Source organism: Dipteris shenzhenensis, chromosome 29 (assembly GCF_047967505.1).
Source record: "Dipteris shenzhenensis isolate YYH24624 ecotype China chromosome 29, Dip_SZ_1.0, whole genome shotgun sequence".
Lineage (NCBI taxonomy): Eukaryota > Viridiplantae > Streptophyta > Polypodiopsida > Gleicheniales > Dipteridaceae > Dipteris > Dipteris shenzhenensis.
This window is the reverse complement of record NC_141624.1, coordinates 12,190,101-12,209,559: the sequence shown is the minus strand read 5'-3', so window position 1 is coordinate 12,209,559 and position 19,459 is coordinate 12,190,101. Positions and strand designations below refer to the sequence as shown.

The window sequence follows — 19,459 nt, the reverse complement described above, 5'->3', positions numbered from 1 at the left end:
GGAATTGACTTTTACTACCAAGGTGGAGTGTTGATGTGGCACTTGTGATTGGACTTGCTGATGTGGTAGGAATGACATGGCATGTAGGAGTCTTCCTACATGGTAGATAAGGAGAATGTGGGAAATAAGCTACCATGTGTCAACCACTTGACCACCCTTGGGGTGTGGTAAGGGTAATGCCAAGAGTTAGGATAAGAATCCTAAAGATACGAATGGAATTGATGAAAGATTCTAGTGAGGGAGTTGATCGTTGTTGGAGGTCTTAGAGATCAGTGAGCATGGGTGCAGTCTTGTGTATGGTGAGGTTTGTAGGTCTTGGAGATCGTCGAGACATTTGAAGGCTTGTAGTTTGCCTTGGAAGCAGTTGCCCATTAGGTCATTGTTGATTCAAGCTGGAGCTAATGGTGGCTGTGAGTGGGAGCATCTGGTGAGCTACAAGGTGGAGGTTATTGTGCACTGTCATTGTTGAGAGCAAGAGGAGGTAGGCTTAGCCTTTTGGAGAGTCGCCTATGCTCTGTGGAGAGCTGTGAGCATGGCCACAAGTTGCAGCTACCATTCGCTTCATTGTTGAGCCGATCGTTGATGGCAAAGATGCATGCGGGCAATCTCATGAGGTTGGAGATGTGCTAGAGGGTTGCCCGTTCATGAGAGGCCATTACGCAGATGATGTAGGAGTTGCCTAGATCTAGGAGTCTATAGCTATAGCTCTAGGCATGGTTCAAGCAAATGGAGAGCCACTAGGAGACCTTAGAGGGCTCGTTTGCAGAGGAGCTAGCATTGAAGCCATCGAGAGGCTATGTGGATCTAAGCTCCTTATCATTAGGTTGAGGAAGGTGTTGTAGATGCAGGGCCCCAAGAATCATTGCTTGTTGCACAGGAGGCAGATATGGCGATGGACGTCCGGTTGGAGGTTGCCGGCATAGTTGCTTGTGTTGGCCAACTGGGAGAAGGTAGTTGCTTGCTCATATGTAGCTATTTGGGCCACCTTGGCTGGAGTCACCTCTTGGAAGAGTTGGAGAGCCGGTGTTGGCTATTGGAGTGTTGACGACCATGGTCTCATCATCAATGACACTCATGTAAGGATCACCTCAGACCTATTGAAGAGGGCCTTTCGATTCAAGAAGTGCACCACTCCTACAAAGTTGGTGGATGCCAATCGATGTGATGCCTACTTTGAAGATGGAAGGTATTCATCTGTTGAGAGTTGTGGTGCCATGAGCACATGTAGAGCAAAGGTATGAGCAAAGGATAAGCTGCCACATGGCATGGAGGAGATATCCCACATGTGAGCAAGCAAAATGGATGTAAGTACCCTCACCTATAAAAGGGAGGTTCATTTGAAGGAAATAAATCAAGCACTTTGCACTATCTCAAGATTCTCTTTATGAGTCCAAGCTAATCTATCTTGGAACCTAATTAACTTGAGATACATGTCATGAGCACTCTCTTCATCATGTTTCCACACAGGTTTCATCCACCTTAGAGTGCTCCATAGATCCTGAGGCACACATGTTTTGTCATGGTATCAGAGCTTAGGTCTAGTATCCTAGATTAGTTGTAGGTTGCATTAGGAGCACACGTTTTCTCCTAGGTTAGTTTTAGTTTTAGATCGAGAGAATTCCGTCCATGAAAATTTGAGATATTTCCGTTCTTGTGAGAACTAGAATTTCTTCTTATTCCTTCTATGAGATATTGAAGTTTTTGAGTGTTCACTCAAGTGGTTGAGAGAGAGATCTGAGTTCTAGATTTGAGAAACAAAGAGAGCATTTCTCTTAAGACTCGTGAGTTTTGAGGGAGAAAGAATCAATGGAGGGCTTAGGAGGAGTAAATGAGACTCTGTGTATACAAAGAGCAAAAGCAAAACTAAGGCTCTAGCTCATCTGTGGGCGCCCCTGTGTTTTTTCAGCAACCTCTCCATTCGCACTCCCTACGTCTCTCCAATTGGTTGTGTGAGTGCGCCTCTCCAACTGTGCTCAGCTCCACAATGCAACATCACAGTTACAGCCAGGGACAACGCCTCCCATCAACTTGGTTAGAACGAAGCTCCTACGACTGATCTCTAGCAGTAGCGACTCCGTCTGCAAAAAGGCCGAACTCCTGGCTCATAGAACAGCAGCTCAGCTGTGCCATCCTCCGAAGGCTCCAATGCAACCAGCAGCTTCTCAACGACAATCGAAATTAGCACTCTAGCGACTCCCTAACCGACTAAGTCGAGTCGACCACAAGAGCGGCTCTCTAGACGACCTCTACAGCCACCTGCAGGTAATCACGATGGACTCCAAGGGCAGCCAGCTGAGAAGCTCCATTTGCAAGGCTCGAGAGCTCACGCGATTATGCAGGCACGATGGGGCAGCGCTGCAATAAAAGACGCAGGTGGAAAGCCCACGCGAGCAATAGCTCGAGCCACCGAATGGCTATGCGATGTGCTAAGCAAGAGAGAAGTTTGCGGTTCTTCTACGAAGCCTGCAACAGTAGCCGCTCACAGATCCGCTCACAGCGCCAATGCCTCTCCTCACGCGACGCCATCAGATCGACGGACGGAGCCATCTCCTTCTCCAAGGTCTTCCCACAAAAAGCCACGTGGCAGGATAAGGCTTGACTATGGTTAAGTTAATCCAACCACAGTTAACCTTGGTTAGTTAGGTGTGGTCATTGACTGCTGGTTAACTTAACTTGGGTAGAATTAACCTTGGTCAGCAAGTAGATAGGGTTAGTTAAGCCACATAACCATGCACAGTCAGCAGTGCCTTCTAAGCACAGCCTCTTGTTAAGCACAGTTTGGAATTCAGCATGTGAATCCCTGTGCCACATCATCAAAGGCCCCTCTTCTTCACAAAAGCTTCAACAAGCCATAACTTGCAATCCAGGAAGAATTTGCACACGCTCCAAAAAGGAAAAGTGATCGTCTTTTCAAGCTCTACACGCCTGTCAGATCAGAATCATTGTATGCAATTAGACACTACCAATATTGAAAGAAATCAATTGGTAAGACCTTTGCAACAAATGGAAAAGCAAAGCATGAATGCACACATCATTGTCATAAGCATGCCCAAAGCACAAGTGCATGAGATGACCATAGCAGAAAGCATGGCATCCACACACAAAGCATCAAGGCATATGGTAGAACAAAGCATCATGCAGGTAGCTACACCAAGCAAAGAAGCAAACGAGTCGTCATCAAGCCATGAGCCAAAAGATGACATAAATGGAATGTATTGAGAAACAAAAAACTTTGCCAACCTTGCCTATTATTTTTGTAATCAAGCCTGACCACCTGAGAGTAGCTATGAAAGCACCCAGGGGAGGTATTGACATGTAAAAATCACACTTGACCACCTTAAGTAGCAATGCATGCACTAAGGGGAGGTGATGGATTTGTAACTCACATCTGACCACCTTGCAGTAGCCAAAGGATTATGGCGCCAAGGGGAGGTGTTGAGAGTTGTGGTGCCATGAGCACATGTAGAGCAAAGGTATGAGCAAAGGATAAGCTGCCACATGGCATGGAGGAGATATCCCACATGTGAGCAAGCAAAATCGATGTAAGTACCCTCACCTATAAAAGGGAGGTTCATTTGAAGGAAATAAATCAAGCACTTTGCACTATCTAAAGATTCTCTTTATGAGTCCAAGCTAATCTATCTTGGAACCTAATTGAGTTGAGATACATGTCATGAGCACTCTCTTCATCATGTTTCCACACAGGTTTCATCCACCTTAGAGTGCTCCATAGCTTCTGAGGCACACATGTTTTGTCATCATCTTCACAGGGTTACCTAATTAATAAGGCCAGAGATGAAAGCTTGAAGTCCACCTACAAATTTCTGTCCAAGTTCATCAGATTGAAGAAAAGGATAGGGTATGCGACACAGTAGTATGTGGCTTGTGTGGTCACTATAGTGGGTGATGTTCAAGTGGTTCATAATATTTGAGAAAATATTGGAGGACCAGTTGTGTGAGTGGTGAATAGAGGCTAGACCCACTACAAAACTCGGCTCACATCTCTGTATGTTCCACCACTGGTTGAGGTACCTTGTCCAAGTATGCTGCCTCTTTCAAGTAGAGATAGGCCATCAGGAACATAATAGGATGATTACAAACTTAGGATGAGCAAGGGTTGGGTGACCAAAAATAGGCTGATCAAGAGATCAAGCAGGAGTGGTGAATAGAGGCTAGACCCACTACAAAACTCGGCTCACATCTCTGTATGTTCCACCACCGGTTGAGGTACCTTGTCCAAGTATGCTGCCTCTTTCAAGTGGAGATAGGCCATCAGGAACATAATAGGATGATTACAAACTTAGGATGAGCAAGGGTTGGGTGACCAAAAATAGGCTGATCAAGAGATCAAGCAGGAGGTGCCAAAGGAACAAGCTAGAGACAAGTAGGGGCAAGAAGAGCAGATCACCTAGAAATACGAAGGAGACAACACCCAAGGGCCATATAGGAATAGGGCTGAGGACACCTTTGAGCCAAAACATGATAACTTGCAGGGGAATAGTGCTAAGGACACCTCTAAGGGACAAAAGTAGGATAATACGAATGGGAATAGCCAGAAGGGAACCTCCAAGGCTAAGGAAATGGAAGAGTGCAAGGAGGCTAGAGAACATGACAACGGAGTAATGCCCAAGGAGGACATTCGAGCTAGTGATGCTAAGCCTTCCCAAAAGGCCAAGCAATAGGGAGGTAGCTCATCATTGGCCGCACTACCTTGGTCACGGATAGAAAGCCAGTGAAAAGTACTCAGGTAGAACATGATGCATGTGGCATAGGCCCTAAATTTTGTAGCCAATCATTGTATGCCTCCCCAGGTACTCAAGAACAACCTATTTTTACAAATGAAGTACCAAATGAAGTAACAAGGTTCTTTGAAGAGCAGACTACCAACCTGTGCCAAGCCGAGGAGGATTTGATAGCTAAGTGCAAGGCACTGTAGGAGCAATTAGAGGGCAAAAAATGTAATTTTTGACGAGTTGCTTCAGACCCACTGGTAGTTGCAGCAGGTACACGATGAAATGAAGATGGACTACATCAATCTATAATGCATGGTGGATCAACTGAAGGATCTCTCGAGTAAGGCCTAGGAAAATGTCATCACTATTATCGAGAAAAATGTGAATTGCAACATGCCCTCTAGTGCTTGTTTTGCAAAAGTAGGTCTCAAAAAATCAGCAGCAGTAGCTACCTTGAGCTCAACTCAAGGCTCTCGAGCTCTAAAATGCATGCATAAGGGAGGAAGTCGTGGAGTGCTAGACAGCACTAAAGGAGGAGAATGCAAGACTATAGGCCACCAAGGTGGAGAGGTATAATTAGCTCCAACACTTAATTTGTCTCTTCCAAGTACCTGACCGGCACCTATACAACCTGCCTCATCGACAATAGTAAATGATGGCACTGATGGGAGACTGGTGCATGTGAATCTTCCACTTTGAGCAAGCAGGTAAGCACCTTAGCACAATAGTCCACTATAGGGTGAGGGGCCTCATAAACAAAGGTAGAAGAGGGAATCTTGGCACAAGCACTTCTCATGTTACACTCAACACATCGAGTAGATAGCACCAAGCACGCTACCCAGACTGACTGTAGTTTTTAGGATGCAACAATGCAGTTTACAAATAGAGACATGACTTGTGAGGGAGGGAACAATTAATGAATCCTGATCAGCTGTCATGATCTTGCACACATGGTGCCACATCTAGAGCCACTAGAGAACCTCCTTGTTCACAACCATACCTCTCGACCACCTGCTTTGTAAGACTGTGTGAAATGAGGCACTACTACAAGTATCGACAACATTCAAAGGGACAGCTCATAACCATTGATTTACAACTTCTGGCTCAACGTCTTCCTTCATTACCTCAACAAACTTTGCTTCTTCTTTGATAGGCTCAACTTCCTTTTCCATAGGTTTTGATGCCTTCTTTTTTGTGTAACAACCTTTTTATTTGGAGCTACAGTCTTCGTTTTTGGGATGTCCTTAGACTTCTCCCTAGCTTCTAGAAAAGCTAGGGCTTCAGCAACCTTGGACCAGCCATTTGTATCAGGTGCATCTGAAGCACTGGGTTGGGAGTGCTCTCAATCGATGGTAATGACTTCAAACTATCTTAATCTCCTATGTCATAGAATTTGTTGGGATCCTACTCGTTTTTTTGGACAGTGGTTTTGGTAAGAGTCATCACTTTACCTACTTTCTTGGTAGGAGGTGTATTCTTGCATGCATTTGTTGAGATATCGAGCTCCACTCGCGATATGCCAGGGTGACTGTTGTGCATTTATGTCACCGACTTGTTAGCTGGAGATGCAGTTGGTACACCGCCCACGAATAATAGCTGGATGACAGCTATCCTTATCTACTTTAGTTTGTGGCTCAGTTAGTATGCCACCTTAGTTAGTTGAGTTTGGTTTGAGACCCACATATAGGGTTCTTCTATTTCTTTGTACTAGAGTTCTTTTGGCTTTCACAACTAAGAAGAGGAAAACTGTTTTCAGCCTCCACCTCTGTGTGTATTCCCCCATTGTGCATGTGAGAAAGCCGCAAGTGAGACTCCTTCCCCCTCTCCCACAATCTTCACATGGTATCAGAGCCTTGTTCGTGGTAAGGAGCTCAAGAAAGCAAGCCAAGTTCGTGGTGTCCTGGTAAGAGGACTAGTGTTGCTTTCCTATTTCGAGTTTGGGAGCAAATCTCTGCAGGTAGCACAGCCAGAAGTGCAAGAGTGCACTGTCTCAGATTGAGACGCCCTTCACGGTGTGCAGTTATTTTTCTGATTCAAGGTCATTTTGGGGCCCGTTTTGGAGACAGAAGTTCTCCGCAGGCACTCAGAATAAGGCCCTGTTTTTGCTGTGCGACCACTGTTCTGCGGGTCGGTGAAAAGTTGCCGCAAAAATTGCATCGTATGCTTTTGTGCAGAGATATTGGGAGTTGCAGATTCATGCTTGTTGCCTGTTGATGCAAAATCGTCACTAGGAAGTGACTGTGTGGTGAAATACCACTTTCGTCAGTTTTGCAGTTCTGCCCGTGTGAGGCAAAAGTTGTGTTTTTTGCAGTGACAGAATATTTTGCAGTGTTCTGTAATGGCATCTGATTCTCTTTCATAGATTGTCACTGAAAAGCTTGACAAGAACAACTTCCAGGCATGGAAGTTTAGAATGACGAATTTCTTGATGGGAAAAGGCTATTGGGAGTTCATTACAGATGAAGAAGAACCTGTTCTTCCTAATGTTCCCAGTCAACAGGAAATGCAGGCATTCAAAGGATGGCATGAGAGAGCCAGGAAAGTTATGTACTGGCTGTCTATCAGTATTTCAGACTCCGTGATCGTGCATATTCAGGATGCAAATACGCGAAAGGAGGCATGGGATACTTTGGCAAAAATGTATAGCACAAATATGCAAGCCAGGAAAATGCAACTCAAACAGGAGTTGCACAATGTGCAGAGAGAAAATTTGAGCATAAATGACTACCACATGAAAGTGAAGAAAATTGCAGTTGCATTTGCTTCCATTGGGTCGCCAGTGGATGATGACGATTTGGTTTTTATGACCTTGAATGGTCTAGGAAAGGATTATGCACAATTCCGGACATCCATTGCCGTCCGTGAAAAATTTCCAGATTTTGAGGAGTTGATTGCTCTTCTAATTTCTGAAGAGCAGAGAAATGGGGGTGCATCTTCTTTAGCAAGAACTTCAAAAGAAACTGTCTTCTACTCAAATGCTAGCAGAGGTAGAGGCAAAGGTAGAGGAGGCTGATCTGCAGGCCATGGTAGAAATCAAAATATGCAGCAAACGCAAGAAAACCAGTCCTATGCAGGAGGACGTGGTAACTCTAGAGGCAGGGGGAGCCAAAGAGGCCGTGGTGGATGGCAGAGAGGCCAAAATGCAAACAGCAATGTTGAATGCTACTATTGTGGCAAAATGGGTCATATGGCTAAGGACTGCTATAAAAAGCAGAATGACATTATGAGTGGAAAATTGCAGCAAGGCAATTATGCATCTTCTAGTAGGCAGGGTGATGACAGAAATGAGCATCTATTTATGGTGCAGCATATGACCAATTCTGTGACAAGTGCAGAAGAACAAAATGATGTGTGGTATGTTGACTCACGTGCGTCAAACCACATGACAGGTCATGCAGAATGGATGCAAGATGCAAGGAAAATGGAAAAACCAGGATTTGTGGAGACTGGTGATGATACTGCACATCCTATTGTGCAGATTGGCAAAATTTCTTTGTCTATGCAGGATGGGAAAAAGAAATACTTGTCTAATGTATTTCATGTCCCGAACATCACCAAGAACCTGGTTTCTGTTGGTCAGATGGTTGAGCAGGGCTTGCAGGTCAGATTTAATCCTCATGGATGCTTTGTTGAGGATATGAAAAATAATGGTCGCTTGATAGCAAAAGGAAAGAAGAAGGGCAGGATGTTTACGTTGGATGCGGACATGCCTGAATTGAGTGCAGCAATGTTTGCACATGGGACCGGTGTAGTTGCAGATATTGATATCTGGCACAAACGCATTGGTCATGTTAATATACAGCGACTTAAATCAATGCAAGCCCAAAATATTGTTGCAGGATTGCCTAAATTCAAGGTTGCAGAAATGCACAAGGTTTGTGAAGCCTGTCAATTTGGGAAACAGGCAAGGAAACCTTTTCCTAGGCATGTTCAAGAGAGTAAAAAGCCATTGGAATTAATCCACTCTGATGTGTGGACTACAAAAGCTACATCTATTGGAGGCTGTCACTATTTTGTCACATTTATTGATGACTTCAGAAGAAAACTGTGGGTGTATTTTATGAAAAAGAAAAGTGAAGTGTTTGGGAACTTCAAAGCTTTCAAAGCTATGGTGGAAAAAGAAACAGGCCTGCAAATAAAATGCCTAAGGTCAGATGGAGGGGGAGAGTACCTCTCAAATGAGTTTGCAAGGTTCTTGCAGGAGCATGGTATAAAGCAGCAATATTCATGCAGTCATACCCCACAGCAAAATGGAATTGCAAAAAGGAAAAACAGGCATATTGGAGAGGTATCTCGGGCTATGCTAAATGAAAAAGATCTACCAGATTATTATTGTGTTGAAGCAGTTGCTACAGCAGTTTATATAATGAACAGGACTCCTACTGCAGCAATACATGGCATGACACCAGAGGAGATGTATACTGGTAGGAAACCAGATATTTCTCATTTGAAAATTTTTGGTTGCATTGCCTATGTCCATGTGCCAGATGAGTTGAGGTCCAAGTTGGATCCAAAAGCTGAGAAGTGCGTCTTTATTGGTTATTCTCTGTAGCAAAAAGGGTATAGATGCTATAACCCTTCTACACGAAAGTTCACAGTGAGCAGAGATGTTGTTTTTGATGAGATGAGCAGCTGGTATAAACTAGTAAATGTGATGATTGATGTAGATGCACAAAATGGTAATGCTGCACAGAATTCACAGCAGCAATCACAAAATATCAGTGGACCTAGAGTGTCCTCTAGCAGTGGTTCACATACTTCGCCATGGATAGGCAGATTGAGATCAGGAGAATCTCCTCAAAGCAATGCAAAGAGTGGTACGCAGGTATCACAAAAAGGAAAAGAGAAGGTAGATTAGCCCATGTTTGATGTGAATGCAGGTCACTCTTGTGTGGATGGTGAATCCAGTGGCTCAGAACAGAGCATTGATGATGAGTTCGGTATTCCTTCTGTTGTTACACCTAGAGTAAGGAAGACCAGGGATGTTTTGAGAGCACCTGGAAGTGAGCCTATTTTGCGCAGGTCTACCAGGGTTAGGTATCCTGTGGATAGGCTGAAATATGATGGATTTACAGCCATTCACTATGCCTATATGGTCAAAGTGATACAAGAACTAGAACCCACTTCTTTTGAGCAAGCCATGGGAAATGAAAAATGGGAGAAAGCCATGGATGAAGAAATGGATGCCTTGGATGCTAATGCTACATGGGAATTGGTGCCTTTGCCCAAAGACAAGAATGCAATTGGCTGTAAGTGGGTTTATAAGATCAAGCACAATGCAGATGGTTCTGTGAATAGATACAAGGCAAGATTAGTTGTCAAGGGCTATGCACAGACATATGGCATTGATTATGAAGAAACTTTCAGCCCGGTTGCAAGGATGGCAACCGTAAGAGCAGCCATTGCTATGGCTGCATCAAAGGGATGGTCTTTACATCAGATGGATGTAAAGAATGCCTTCTTGCATGGTGATTTGCAAGAAGAGGTCTTTATGGAGCAGTCAGTAGGTTATGTTCATGCTACTCATCCTGAGTTTGTTTGCAGGTTGAAGAAAGCCTTGTATGGCTTGAAGCAAGCACCTAGAGCATGGTCTGACAAGATAGGATAGTATCTTGTCACTATTGGCTTTTAGATTTCCAAGGCAGATTTCTCACTCTATGTGAGAAAAACAGAGAAAGGGATTATGCTGCTGGTCATTTATGTTGATGATTTGATCATCACAGGTGATAGTGATGAAGATATCCTTCATGTGAAAATGCTATTGAGGCAGAAGTTTGAGATGAAGGATTTGGGAGAGCTGCATTATTTCTTGGGCATTGAGGTGATTAGATCACCAAGTGGGATACAGCTCTTGCAGAGGCAGTATGGACTGGACATGCTGTCCAAATATGGGATGACAGGCTGTAAGCCTATTTCAGTTCCTTTGGAGCAAAATGTGAAGCTGAGCGCAGATGCAGGTGAGCTTCTGGAAGACCCTACTATGTACAGACGCATAGTAGGAAGTTTGATTTACATGACTATTACCAGGCCAGATTTGAGCTATGCTGTTGGGTTGGTAAGTCAGTTTATGCAGGCTCCAAGGAAACCGCATTTGGATGCGGCTAGACGCATACTCAGGTATGTGAAGTCCACATTGCAGTATGGACTATTTTATGAGGCTGGGGTTCAGATACAGTTGCATGGATACACTGATGCTGATTGGGCTGGTAGTATTTCTGATAGACGATCTACCAGTGGATATGTGTTCTCTTTTGGGAGTGCTGCAGTCACTTGGAGCAGCAAGAAACAGCCTACAGTTGCCTTGTCGAGCACAGAGGCTGAGTACAGAGGTGCAGCGATGGCTGCATGTGAGGTAGCTTGGTTGCATAAGCTACTCTATGATATGCATCAGTCTACAGATGGGCCGGTTGTCATTTATTGTGACAACATGAGTAGTATACATTTGGCAAAGAACCCAGTCTTTCATGCCAGAACAAAGCACATTGAGGTGCATTATCACTATGTGCGGGAGAAGGTTTTACTAGGTCTTATTGATCTAGTTTATGTCAGCACAGAGGATCAGGTAGCTGACATATTCACGAAAGTATTGGGCACAGAGAAGCTGCGCAAGTTCAGAGACCTGCTTGGTGTGCAGGAATTGGGATTGAGCTCGAGGGGGAGTGTTGAGATATCGATCTCCACTCGCGATATGCCAGGGTGACTGTTGTGCATTTATGTCACCGACTTGTTAGCTGGAGATGCGGTTGGTACACCGCCCACGAATAATAGCTGGATGACAGCTATCCTTATCTACTTTAGTTTGTGGCTCAGTTAGTATTCCACCTTAGTTAGTTGAGTTTGGTTTGAGACCCACATATAGGGTTCTTCTATTTCTTTGTACTAGAGTTCTTTTGGCTTTAACAACTAAGAAGAGGAAAACTGGTTTTAGCCTCCACCTTTGTGTGTATTCCCCCATTGTGCATGTGAGAAAGCTGCAAGTGAGACTCCTTCCCTCTCTCCCACAATCTTCACAGCATTTCACGTAGCTTGCATTGCTCTTGGATTGTTCTTCTTCATTGTGTAGTAGGAAAATTAGGACTCAAAATCCCATAGTGCTTGACTTGAGAGAAATCTAGGCGGGAGGCAGAGTAGGCGATGGAGATGATGAGGTTGGAGGTAGCGATAAATTGTTCAGGGTGACGTAAAGATAGAGGCATTAGGAAAAAAGGGAGCTCATTTTGGGGCCCTGTAAGAAATTTGCTATTTTCTCTTTTATCTCTCTTCTAAAATGTGGAAAAAGCAATAAAATACAGATTTCTGTTAGTTTAGGACCACAGGTGTGTCAGTCCAAGGAGGAATAAAAAAGTCCTTTCAAATAATTGAGAAGACATTGCATTAAACTCTCCATATAGATTCTGCATCTCTGTCGATGGTGGCCTCTCATAAAGAACCTATCACGCCATCACTAATCCATTTTTTTTCAAATATTTGAAAGGTTACCACCGCAAAAGATTAGATGAGTTTTATAAAAAGCAGACAAGATGAAGAACCAATCCTCACGAAATGGCTGCATGCAACGATGCTACTGAAGAAGAACCTCAAAAGAAGCGACTACACCATTTGCACATTGATTTATAAGAAAAATATGCACCGCTATAGAAAAGAGAAAAGGTTCCGCTTGTGAATGTTGAGTAAAAGGAAAACATGAGAAGAGCAGGCTCCCAACATATCTACTTATGGTGCGATAGACAGATTTACCCCCAAAATGTCCATTGAGAAATTCGAGCCCTCCATTTTCTAATCTGACAATGCTATTGAGGTTTGTGGGTGATGGGAACAATGGAATGTATGGATACATTTCGACTCAACATTCAACAAGAAAAATGTACAAGACATTGTATGTTCGAGAAAGAATGGAGAAGGACAAAGAAATGTCAATAAATTCAGACTTGAAAGAGTAGCTGTGCAAAGGGAAATCGAAGAGCATTCAAAGACAGAGAATGAGCTAAGGAGAGCAAGAATAAAGAGAACCATTCTTGGAGAGAGACAATGAAGCAAGAGAATTCGAAACATTGCGGGGTTGAAAGCTGACACTAGAGGATGTAAGCTCAAAGTACAGAAAGCAAGGTAAGAGTACATCTTATTTAGCCATTGTATTTCTATATGTGTGTCTGTCTTGCAAGAAAATTTGTAATATTACAAAGTGTACTTGTTGCAAGGAAATTTTAGGACCTGAGAAAGAAAACATATATCCTAATTTAATTCCCATCAAACAAATGAAGGGCTTAGTCTCCACTATTGTTGCAAAGAACATGATGGAGGAAAAGAAGTTTAAGAAGGTAAAATGTGAAGTGCTTGAAGAATTTGTATCGAAAAGTAAAGTTGATGTCACGAAAATTCAAGAGGCTCTTGATGTGAGCAGAGTGAGCAGCAAGGGATATGCTTCAATATTTAGAGTTGTGTCATCAACATTAAAAGATCAATGGATAAAACGTGTGTTGTTACCAACACCAGCACAAGTGTGGAAGGAACGAGGTCATCTCAACCAAGAAATTGATAAGTTTATTGGATAGTACTTTCATATTGAAAGTGTATATGAAAGTGAAAAGGGAAGCACTACATATAATTCTTGGAATAATATTTTTATAGATCTTGAACAATTGCAGAGACTTATGGTTGAGTTCTACACTATCACATTTGAAGAATGTAAAGGAGTTTTGAAGTTTGTTGTGAGGCTTGATGAGTGTGAAATCATCAAGGAAAAAAAGATAGAGAGAGTTTCTATCACTTTGATGAATTGAGTACTTGATCAATCAATCACAAAGTGTAGCTCAAAGTATTTCAGTGTCCAATCGGAAAAGCACGTATGGTGGTTGGGTGCATTTGATGTATGTAAACTATCACCTTCCAAATTAGTCTTTGCTCGAAATGTAATAAATTTTATATCATATATCTTGCAAATACGTGATTTTAAATTATAGGTGAAGATTGAGGACCATGCAGTACTTTATTGGGTATTTCATCAAATAGATATACCATGAATTGTCAAGATTCAAGTCCAAGGATGCCATCTTCATGTTCCAGGGAAGGGTGATTTTCAAATTGAATGGCATATGGCAGGTGACCTGAAGACACTGAAGTGTATGTTCAATATAAGCAAAGGGGGTAACTCAAAATCTCCTTGCTTGTACTGCAACAATGAACTAGCGCATGTCCTAGATTCTAAATGGTGGAAAAGAGCACCCAATAGAGATAAAGTAGATAAAAATTTCAAAGCAGTTCTTGAGATCCCATTATGCAATGTTCACATTTGTACATTGCATGCACTATGTAGGATCATTGAGAAACTTGTTTTCCTATATATTGGATTTGCATGGAAACTTTGCCCTAAGAGTAGAAGAAAAGAGGCACTGCAATCACTAGAAGCAGTGCTATCAGAAATTGATCTCCATGGAGGAGATGTACATATTACAAAGGATCTTAAAAAGTCTATAAATGGAAAAGATGTTCCTATCAAGCCATCTATTAGTGGATTAAAGGCTAGAATATTTCTATCTCATCCAGAGAAAAAATAAATAAATGGCGGTAAAACAACATATGTATCACAAGGATAAAGTATAGCTTGTGGAGAAAAGTACACAATGCTATCAAAGATCATCAGGTAGATGGATTGGCAAGAGATGTCAAGGCAGAAGTGTGGAAACTCTTAGATAAACTTTTTGTTTTTTGTGACCAAGCCACCTTTAGTAAAAATGATCAACAAGCATTTGAAGAAGCGATAAAGAGTTTTGGAAAGGCAATGAAAGAGGCTTGGACAACATGTAACATCACTCATTACATGGCAAGAACAATATCATGTTTTTGTGCATGTTTTTGTTTAAAGCAAACAATCTTAGTTTTATAGACGCCATGCAATTTGGTCCACACAGGGAATGGAGAAATCACACTACATGGCACGAAATGCATTCTTTAGACATACACAACATTTTGGAGGAAAATAGAAAGTCAATAGTTTAAAACTAGTGTTTTAGTGGTTCTATCAAGGAATACTACAAAGACTTCAAGCCAAGAAGAAAGTTAACACATCACAGGTTAAGCTAGGTTTCAGGTTGGCTCAAAAGGAAAGAAGGAGGTAGATTTGGAGAACTCAAATGTAGCACAAAGACATGCTCAGTGGAGACACTCAAAGATATTTGTAAACCACAAATGGGTAGATAGAAGCTAAGTGCTAAACCTTGTTCATCAATTGGTGTCATCAAATGTAACATTTTTCTTTTTTTGGCAATGACCAAGACTTTGATCTTTCATTCATAAGAAGTCATTGTACGCAACCATTGAAATATTTGAAATGTACTACATATATTTCTATTTTAAAATGAACATTGTTTTTGTCACAAATACACATAAACAAAACTAAGGCATTCTAAAATGACAGTGTTCTCATAATTCAACCTTACTTCTATCTTGTAAAATGTACAATGCCATACAGGCTATCCTTCCAATGGTTTGCCAACTTTGCTTGGAATCTTTCTTTTGACTTTGATTGGAGACCTTTTTTTCTTGAGCTGAGGATCAACTGAACTCTTCTCATCTTGTGCAAGAGTTGTTGTGGTGGCAGTTTGCTCTTTAACTAATTTGTCAATTCCTAATGAGCTTATGATTTCCATAAGCTTCCAAGGAGAGGTGATCCTTTACACCACAAGCTAGTGCCCAGGCAGTATATGTCAAAAAGTAGCCAGCTCTTGAGACTTGCTTTCTAGCATAACACCCAAAAATAACTAAAGCAGACCACTTCTCTATCAATATGATCTTGTTTGTTTGCCACGATATAGCATGACCACCCAGAACTTTTGACAAACACTTGAAAAAAAGGTAAGAGCAACCCCATCATTGCTAAGCAATTTGCTAAAAATTAGTATCTTTGCCAAATAGGTCTTTAATATAATGAGAAAGGCTTGATAGTTTACCAAGGCCAAGAATTCTACTTCTAGCCACCCTCAGGAGGAATGTGTCATCTTCAAACGAACAACTACCATATGCAAAACACACTTAGATTTAAAACAAACCATCAAATTGCATATCTAAACTCCAATGCAAGAAAGGTAAGTTCGTCACCTCAATATTCTCATCTTTCTCTAGTATATCATCATTTAACAAGGAGATACCCATCTCCTCCTTCCCCTTGGAGCTGTCACTGATATCCAAGCTTGCTGTGAGGTTCATTCGTGCTTGGGCCTTCTGGAAAATTGTCTCATCCACCTCTTCATAAATTTTGGCTTACTCAAAAGAGATGGACAATGCTTCCGAAGCATCGAATTTGTGTGAAGACACAATGGAAGCTGAGAGGGAGAGAGGGAGCTTGAGAGACACAAGTTTTTGGTGGGTGCATAACACTCTAATCTTCTATTTCATCCATATATATGTGTGTTTGAGTATTGTACATAACTGAGGTTAAGGTATAGTGGCCTTTAACCCCCACAACCTCCAAGGTAGAGGCCAATGTGCCTTTAAGGGAGAACAACCAATGAGCATACTATCCAATGCCCATCAATACATGACAGTACTCAAACCACTGACTAGGTAGACTCTTTGTCAACATATCTGCAAGGTTATCATCTGTATGAACCTTAACAAGCTATATGCACTTGTTCTCAAGTACCTCCCTGATAAAATGGTACTTAACATCAATGTGTTTAGTCTTTGCATGAAAGATCGAATTCCATGCTAGCTGAATAGCACTCATGGAATCAATATGCAATGTCAGTACACTTGTATGAATCCTTGAATCTCTCACTAGTCGATCAAGCCATATAGCCTCCTTGCAACCCTCTGTGGCTGCAACATACGCGGCCTCTGTGGTAGACAAAGCAATGCACTTCTGTGCAAGAGACATCCATGACACTGCACCACCTGTAAACGTTAACACATAACCAGAAATGGATCTCTTGCTATCCACATGCTCTGCATAGTTAGAATCTGTGTTCCCAAGTACACGCATCTCTCCTCTGCCAAAGCAGATACACACCTCCTTAGTACTCTTCATGTACCTCATGATGCACTTAACTACCTCCCAATGCCTCTTTCCTGGTTTAGCCATATACCAAGGCTAACAACTCCCACTGCAAATGCAATTTATGGTCTAGTAGCTATCATAGCATACATAAGACTTCCAACCACTGATGCATACGGAACCTTGGCCATCATGACCCTCTCCTCATCTAATATGGGACTATTTTCCTAACGCAGTTTCACATATGGAGGCAATGGAGTACTTACCACCTTCCCGCCCTCCATATTGAAATGCTGCAACACTTTTGTAGCATAGTCCTTTTGTGAAAGCCAAAGGAGTTTCCTACTCTGGTCATGCATGATGCGCATACCAAGAATATGACCTGCAGGTCCCAAATCTTTCATTTCAAAGGCCTCATGCAACTTGGCCTTCAATGCATCAAGCTCATAAGTGTTGTTGCTAGCCAATAACATATCATCCATATAAAGTTCCAGGAGTATCAGGCGATTATCCTGAGCCCTTTTAGTATAGAGGCAGTGATCAATCTCACTTCTTCTGAAACCCTGGGACCAAATGAAAGCATCAAAGTTGTGATGCCATTCTCTAGGCACTTGCTTAAGGCCATAGAGTCTCTTTTTCAGCTTGCAAATCAAATGCTCTTTGCCCTTTTCTTCAAAGCCTTCCGGCCTTATCATGTAATTTCCTCATGCAAATCCCCATGCAAGAAAGCTGTCTTGACATCCATCTGCATAAGCTCCATATCCTCTATTGCCAAGTCCAAGTACACATCTAATTGTGGTCATTTTCACAACAACTGGAGAGAATATCTCATCAAAGTCCACACCCTTCTATTGCTTGAACCCTTTAGCAACCAAACGGGCCTTGTACTTAGGCACATCATCACATGTGACCTTCATCTTGTAGACTGATTTACATGGCAATGCTTTCTTTCCATGTGGCAAAGAAACCAAGTCCCAAGTCTTATTCTTTATGAGTGAACTCATCTCTAATTTCATAGCGTACTCCCACTTGCATTGATCCTTGTACATCATAGCGTCTCTATTGTAAGAAGTCTCCTTGTAATCAGTAAGCATCACATAGTCTACCCCTAGAACAAATCTCTTCAAGCTAGACACTCTAGATGTTCTTCTCGAGGGCATTGCAAATTGCTGTCCCACTTGTATATCAGCCACATTTGGCTCATCATTGCCACCAATAGATGATCCATCATTTGCCCTTGATTGTGTACCTATGGGAGTATCTGGTGGCACCATTTCTTGCACATTCAGTGCATGGACACAGCTTGCTATCTATCAACATATGCGGGTGGATTCACATCCTGGAAAGTGATTCTCCTCATTTCCACATCCCTCATGGGTGTCTTATGCATCTTCTTCTCATTGAAGAACATATCATGGATTCATATGATTTTCTTTACTTCTGGATCCCAGAGATGATAGCCCATCTCTCCACTTTCACCATAACCCAAAAAGATGCATTTCCTAGACTTAGGATCTAGCTTCTTCCGAAGCTCTTTTGACACATGTGCATATGCCTCACACCCAAATATATGCAAATGAGAGTAAGATGGCTTCTTTACACTCCATGCCTCTTCAAGAATACCACCATCCAAACTCCTGCTAGGTGATCTATTGATCCCATGCACTGCAATATTCATTGTCTCAGCCCAAAAACCACCAGAAAGACTTGCATTGGAAAGCATACATTGCAACCTTTCCTGAATGGTGCGGTTCATCTGTTTTGCAACTGGATTCTGCTTTGGAGTACGAGGGGACGTGAGCTCCCTCTTAATCCCATGTGTATCACAAAAATGCTAAAAGTCATGAGAGACATAGTCTCCACCATTATCAGTCCGTAGGCATTTAAGCGTTCTACTTGAATGATTTTCAGCCAAAGCCAACCATTTTTGAAATACCTAGAACACATCACTCTTTCAAGCTATAGCGTAAGCCCACACTTTCCTAGTTGCATCATCCATGAATGTCACATGGTATTCAGCCCTGCCTAATGATCGTGTAGGCATGGGACCACATACGTCTAAAAGCACCAAATCAAGCCTTTCAAGCTCTTTCTTTCCCTTCTTTTATGGGCTGATTTAGTCTACTTCCCATAGAGACGGTGCTCACAAAATTCAAAATCAAAGAAACTCAAATGCGGTACATAACCCAAATGACACAAGAGTTTCATTCCATTCTGGCTCATGTGCCCCAACCTGCAATGCCACAAAGAAGTACTTGGCTGCTCGGTTATTGCAACAACATGATTAGACACCCTTGATACATGTAAGGGATACAAAGTCCCACACTTGGCACCCCTAGCCAAAACCATAGAGCCCTTCTGAAATTTCCAACTCTGAAAGCCAAAAGTGGTCTAAAAACCAGCATCATCTAGCTGACCCACTGAAATAAGACTCTTGGTCAACTTAGGCACATGTCTCACATTTTTCAAAACAAATGTAGACCCATTTGCAAAAGAAAACTTTGTCACCTATTCCCGCTATGTCACATGCATAGTTATTCCCAAGATGCACACAACCTGTCTTTCCACTGTCATAAGTGGAGAACCATTCCCTATGGGGAGTAACATGGAACATGAAGAGAATGTCATTGTCACTATCATCAGTGACTGCATTAATCTCCTCGATCTTCATCTTTCCTTTGTCCTCCCTTGGACTCTCTTCCTTCTTATTTTCACCCCAATTTTCAGTCTTTTTCTT

The 19,459-nt window shown here is 42.3% G+C and overlaps 1 pseudogene; it reads left to right on the top strand.

Moving 5' to 3' along the window:
* The first annotated feature begins 886 nt into the window (after positions 1-886).
* Positions 887-14,287, top strand: LOC147882446 (uncharacterized; annotated as a pseudogene).
* The last annotated feature ends 5,172 nt before the right edge of the window (positions 14,288-19,459 follow it).